The sequence below is a fragment of the Mobula birostris genome, chromosome 9, assembly GCF_030028105.1.
Source record: "Mobula birostris isolate sMobBir1 chromosome 9, sMobBir1.hap1, whole genome shotgun sequence".
In the NCBI taxonomy this organism is placed as follows: Eukaryota; Metazoa; Chordata; class Chondrichthyes; order Myliobatiformes; family Myliobatidae; genus Mobula; species Mobula birostris.
The window spans coordinates 33,056,019-33,062,018 of record NC_092378.1 but is presented as its reverse complement, the minus strand read 5'-3'; positions in this window follow the sequence as shown (position 1 = coordinate 33,062,018).

Here is a 6,000-nt window from a genome sequence, read left to right as displayed (position 1 = left end):
ACCTGATTCCCATCTTGCAGCTTGGAATGTAAGTAGCCTTGGGGGTGAGTGTGGGCTGCTGGTTTTGTCTTGTTGAGATCCCTTAGGAGCAACCTGCTGGTGGAAGGCTAGAGTGGCCACTTGCCATCTTTAGGCCGCGTTAGGGAACCATCCCCTCATGGAGCCTTGCTATCAGTAGTCGGAGTGGTCTTTGCAGTATGGATTCGGCTGTTTCCTGGGCCAGCTGAGTGGCTGTCAGCCACTCTGAGCTAGGTAGGGATCTGGCTGTTTCTGTAGCCAGCTGGAGTTGCTGGCTGTAACTGTGACTCAGAGCTACCCCGAAGCAGAGATGGAACTGTCTGTTGTTCTTTGGTGTTTGTCTCTTCTTGTCCTCACCTCTGTGGGGTAAGTCAGGCTGTTCTGCTGTTGCCCTATGGGGGGGGGGGTCCTTCAGCATCTTCTATCCATCAGCATCCAGATGCAACATCACACCTCCAATGTGACAGCACCATCAGAAACATTGACCTTCCCCTTCTCCTTTAATGTAACAAAGAGATCTGTGACTTCCTGTTGCACGCTATCATTCCCAACAGCAACCAATCCCCTTCTCAAGACACCTTAACCACATGAGATGCAACGTGGACCCTTTTACTGTTCCCTTTCTACCACCAGCAGCCCAAACACTCCTTCTGTTGTAGCAGCATCTCACTTGTAATTCTTAAAATTTAGTGTGTTTCACTTTGTGTGATTATAGTCATCAGGGTAAGGTATTTTTAAATTAGTGGGATAAGTCAGACAGGACATGTGGAGCAAGAAACAGGTACAAGGAGTTTCAGAGAAGAGGGAGGGAGGCCAATTAAAATGGATGACAGATTGATATCAGCTGAGGTTGTTCAAAGTTATTAATGCCAGTTAACTCAAAATTTCTCCCTTCATCGATATTGCCTCACCTGATGGATATTTCCAGTGTTTTTTTTCATTTCAGATTTCCAGCAATTTTCTGCTCTATATTTCACAATTCCAGCATTAATTATTTTTCTCTTCTATGTTCTTGCTCGTCTCCCTGTACTTACATGTTCTGTAGACAGACAGATTGGCATTTACAGACCTTCAACACATTCTTTGTTAACATCAATTTGCCATCCTTTTTTTTTTCTCTGCAATCTCTTTAACCACAAATATTTCCTGCTCCACAAATCCTGCTTCTTGCCATTTCTAACTGTATTGTATTTAATATTTTAGTAATATTTGAGTAATATTGTAAAAGTACTGTTTGATTAAGCATTCTTTGTTTACATAATTCATTACAGGTTATATGTAAAAGGTATGTGAATGGCATACGACATTACACCACCACATCATACGTGCACGCCTAGCTAAAAGTAAAAACTAGATGACACATTTTCCCTGGCGCCTGTGTTGATCTTTCAATTTGTTTATGGAGTTAGAAAACATAACACTAACATCTTCTGTTATTACAGATATCCAATATTTGCAGTTTTTTTTTGCTTTAGGAGTATAATAAACTTTCACTTATTTCAGTAATTGAAAAGTATTTTAAGCTAAACACCAAAATTATAGGAAATCTCATTGACATTTTCAGACCACAGCAGATTCTGATCCATTTGCTTTGCTCCTCAATTCGAGAATGAAGGACTATAAGCGTTGGCATGTTCTGCAGTTGTATCAGATATGCTGGGAGATGGCAATTAAATATATATATATTAGCAGTGTGGGCACGGGGCCAAGTGGTTAAGGCATTTGACTAGCAATCTGAAGGTTGTGAGTTCGAGCCCCAGCTGAGGAAACATGTTGTGTCCTTGAGCAAGGCACTTAATCACACAGTGCTCTGCGTTGACACTGATGCCAAGCTGTATGGGTCCTAATGCCCTTCCCTTGGACAACATTGATGTCGTGGAGAGGGGAGACTTGCAGCATAGGCAACTGCTGGTCTTCCATACAACCTTGCCCAGGCCTGCGCCCTGGAGAGTGAAGACTTTAATTTATTAGCAGCAGGGCAAGTGAAGTATTGCCTGACCTCAGCTGATATCAGCTGAATGGGAAATAGTGATGCAGAAAATGGTACATTAAAGTAAATAGAAATATTGGAATCAGATGTTCAAGTTATTCTGAAAAGGCTATTGTCTTCACTGTATATAGCAGCAAGCACATTCTCAATTTTTTCCCAAATGTGGTTATGAAAACAGTTGGGGAAAGAATTGAGAATGAGTTTGCTGCTCTACTGTATACAATGAAGTCAATAATCTTTTCAAAATAACATGAACTTCTGATTGGCTTTCACAGCTTACTTTTTGCTGTTATGCCATCTGTAATGATTTTAATTTTGGGAATAAAAATATTTGAAAATATTGTTTTATGAGGCTTTTCATTTCCTATAGTTTGCCATATTATTTGAATTTGCACAAGTGATATGCTTTGTTTTCTGCTGCATTCTTGTTATAATGATTTTACACAGATTTCTGAAGCTGCTGGTGTTAGTTAGCTGCTGTTGGAATTTTACAAGATTTTGCCAACAATTTCTCCAGTGTCGTTAGACCATAAGACATAGGAGCAGAATTAGGCCTCTCAGCCCATCAAGTCTGCTCTACCATTTCATCGTGGCTGATCCATTTTCCTCTCAACCCCATTCTCCTACCTCCTTCCCATAACCTTTCATGACCTGAATAATCAAAAACCTATAAACCTCCACCTTAACTGCAGCCAGTGATCTGGCCTCCACAGCAGCCTGTGGTAACAAATTCCACAGATTCACCACCGTTTGGCTAAAAAAGATTCCTCCATATCTCTGTTTTAAATCAACATCCCTGTAATTTGAGGCTATGGCCTCTGGTCCAAGATACCCCCACCAAAGGAAACATCCTCTTGACATCCACTATATCTCAGCCTTTCAACATTCAATAGGTTTCAATGAGAGTCCCCTCATTCTTCTGAATTCCAGTGAAAACGGGCCTAGAGCCTTCAACCGCTGCTTATATGATAACCCTTTCTTTCCCGGAATCACTCTTGGGAACCTCTTCTGAGCCTTCTACAACATTAGCACATCCTTTCTTAAATAAGGGGAATAAAACTGCTCACAATTCCCTGAGTGAAGCTTCACCAAATTAACCTTTAGGGAATCCTGCAAGGACTCCCAAATCACTTTGCACCCGAGATTCTTGAATTTTCTCCCCATTTAGAAAATAGTCTATGCTTTTATTCCTGCTACCACAGTGCATTACTATGCACTTCCTGACACAGTATTCCATCTGCCACCTCTGTGCCCATTCTCCTAATCTGTCCAAGTCCCCCTTAGCCTCTTTGCTTCCTCAAAACTACCTGCGCCTTCACCTTTCTTCATATTGTTTGAAAACTTGGCCACCAAGCCATCAATTCCATCATCCAAATCATTGACATATAACATAAAAAGAATCGGTCGCAACACAGACCCCTATAGAACTCCACTAGTCACTGGCAGCCAATCCCAAAAAGGATCTCTTTATTCCCACTCTTTGCCTCCTGACAATCAGCCAATGCTCTACCCATGCTAGTATCTTTCCTGCAATACCTTGGGCTCTCATCTTGTTTAGCAACCTCATGTGTGGCACCTTGTCAAAGGCCTTCTGAAAATCCAAGTGCACAACATCAACTGATTCTCCTTTGTCTATCTTGCTTGTTATTTACTTCAAAGGATTCCAGCAGATTTGTCAGGCAAGATTTTCCCTTAAAGAAACCACACTGAAAGTAACCTATTTTATCATGTGCCTCCAAGTGCCACGAAACCACATCCTTAACAACTAACTCCAACATCTTCTCAACCACTGAGGTCACGTCAACTGGCCTATAATTTCCTTTCTTTTGCCTCGCTGCCTTCTTGAAGAGTGGAGTGACATTTACAATATTCCATGCTAGGATTTATTGATTCTTAAAAGATAATTACTAATGCCCCCATAATCTCTTCAGCTATCTCTTTTTAGAATTTTGGAGTGTAGTCCACCAGGTCCAGGTGATTTATCTAACTTCAGACCTTTCAGTTTCCCGAGCCCCATCTCCCTAGTGATAGTAACTGCACTCACTTCTGCCCCTCGACACACTTGAACGTCCGACATACTGTCTTCCACTGTGAAAACTGATGTTAAAAAAAAACTTATTTAGTTTGTTTGTCATTTCCTTGTCCTCCATCACTTCTCTCCAGCATCATTTTCCAATGGTCTAATATCCACTCATGCCTCTCTATTCTTCATATATCTGAAAAAACTTCTGGTATCACTTTTGATATTATTAACTAACTTACCTTGATATTTAATCATCCCCCATAGCTTTTTATAGTTGCCTTCTGTAGGTTTTAAAAATATTCCCAGTAAGCTTTGCTTTATTATATGCCATCTCTTTTGCTTTTACCTTGGCTTTGATTTCCCTTGTTGGCCATGGTTGTGTCATCCTGACTTTAAAATTCTTCTTCTTTGGGATGGATCTATCCTGCGCCTTCTGAGTTGTTCCCAGAAACTCCAGCCATTGCTGCCATCATCCCTGCTAGTCTCCCCTTCCAATCAACTTTGGCCAACTCCTCTGTCATGCCTCTGTAATTCCCTTTCAGCATCCGAGAGGTTTCAATGGGATCACCTCTCATTCTTCTAAATTCCAGCGAGTCGGCCCAGTACACGTCCTGGAATCATTCTTGTGAACTTCTTTGAACCCTCTCCAACATTGTATTGTATTGCTGTCACTTCAGAATGAAATAAAGCAAAGGGACATCCAATCTGAAAGAAAATAAACCTGTTGCACCACTGTTAGATTACACTGATCTATCATGTTTCTTGCTCTCAATGGGAAAGGGGTGAAATAATGTTCCTGATCAAATAGCACATGTGTAGTTAGCTTTCTTTTACCATCTTTTGTTGGATAACTAATGTGATTGGATATTAACTGCTGAAATGTTTGAATAGTATTTGTATGTAGGCTGGTAAAAGGCTATTGGGATCTTCATGGAGGCCACCTTAGACAAGTGTGTAGGTTACTTTCCAGTAAACAACATGACTAAGTTAATTTTTCTCATGAGTCATAACTGCAGAAACATTTTTACTTTGAAAATTTATTGCTTACTCATCTTAATCTACACGAGAGTATTAAAGTTGAGCATTGAGAACCTTTAGCTATTAGTAATCCTTTGCTGTTCCTTTTCCAGAAAAAGTAATTATGAACCCCTCCTATGGGGATATATGGAAAGTTTGATGACAGCAAAAAAAAGTTTGGCCAGACAAATGTTCTAATATCTTAACTGTAAATCAAAAATAGAAAAAGGTGCCGTTTTAAATTAAATGTTCAATGTAGTCTTCAGTTTGGCTCCTGAGGAAAAAAAAGCTAAAATGATTTGAATTTAAACAGCATGAGGAGGAGGATTGATAAATGAATGATAATGAACCATTTAGAGCATATATTAAAATGTTTAGAATAGAAGACATAACTTTTGGCAGAAAATCCCATGGTGAATAGAGAATTTCCTATAACAGTCTCTGGTACATTTTGCAATCAGGTTCACTTAATTTATTTTCGATTCGGTGAAAATCTGGAAACTAAGGTTCTTAAGTTTATAAATATTGTATTTATACAGAAAAAACCCCTCAACTCCTTTAGGAACATTCTAAGATCAACAAGATGACATTAGGGCTTTTAATTACACTGAACGCTTCATTGCCTCTCTCCAGCCTACAGAGGTTTACTATGTGGTATCAATGGGATTGAGCCTTTTAAAGTGACTGTCCATCGTCGATTGCTACACATCAAATTGTTGCAGTAAGTTGGAAAAGTTCCCTTCAGGATCGACATAGGTCACACCACCAAAGGCTGTGCTGGTGCACTGAAGATAATGGTGAATTTCATTATTAAAGTCTGTCTTTGTTGAGAGTTAGCTTCAAAAATAGGAAGTCGGTCGCATCTGTCAGGTTCTGCTAGAGGAGTTTTATTTTTAGAAAGCTTCTTTGAAGAAGTCTAATGTCCCCAATCCTTCTGGGTGTGACCACTCAA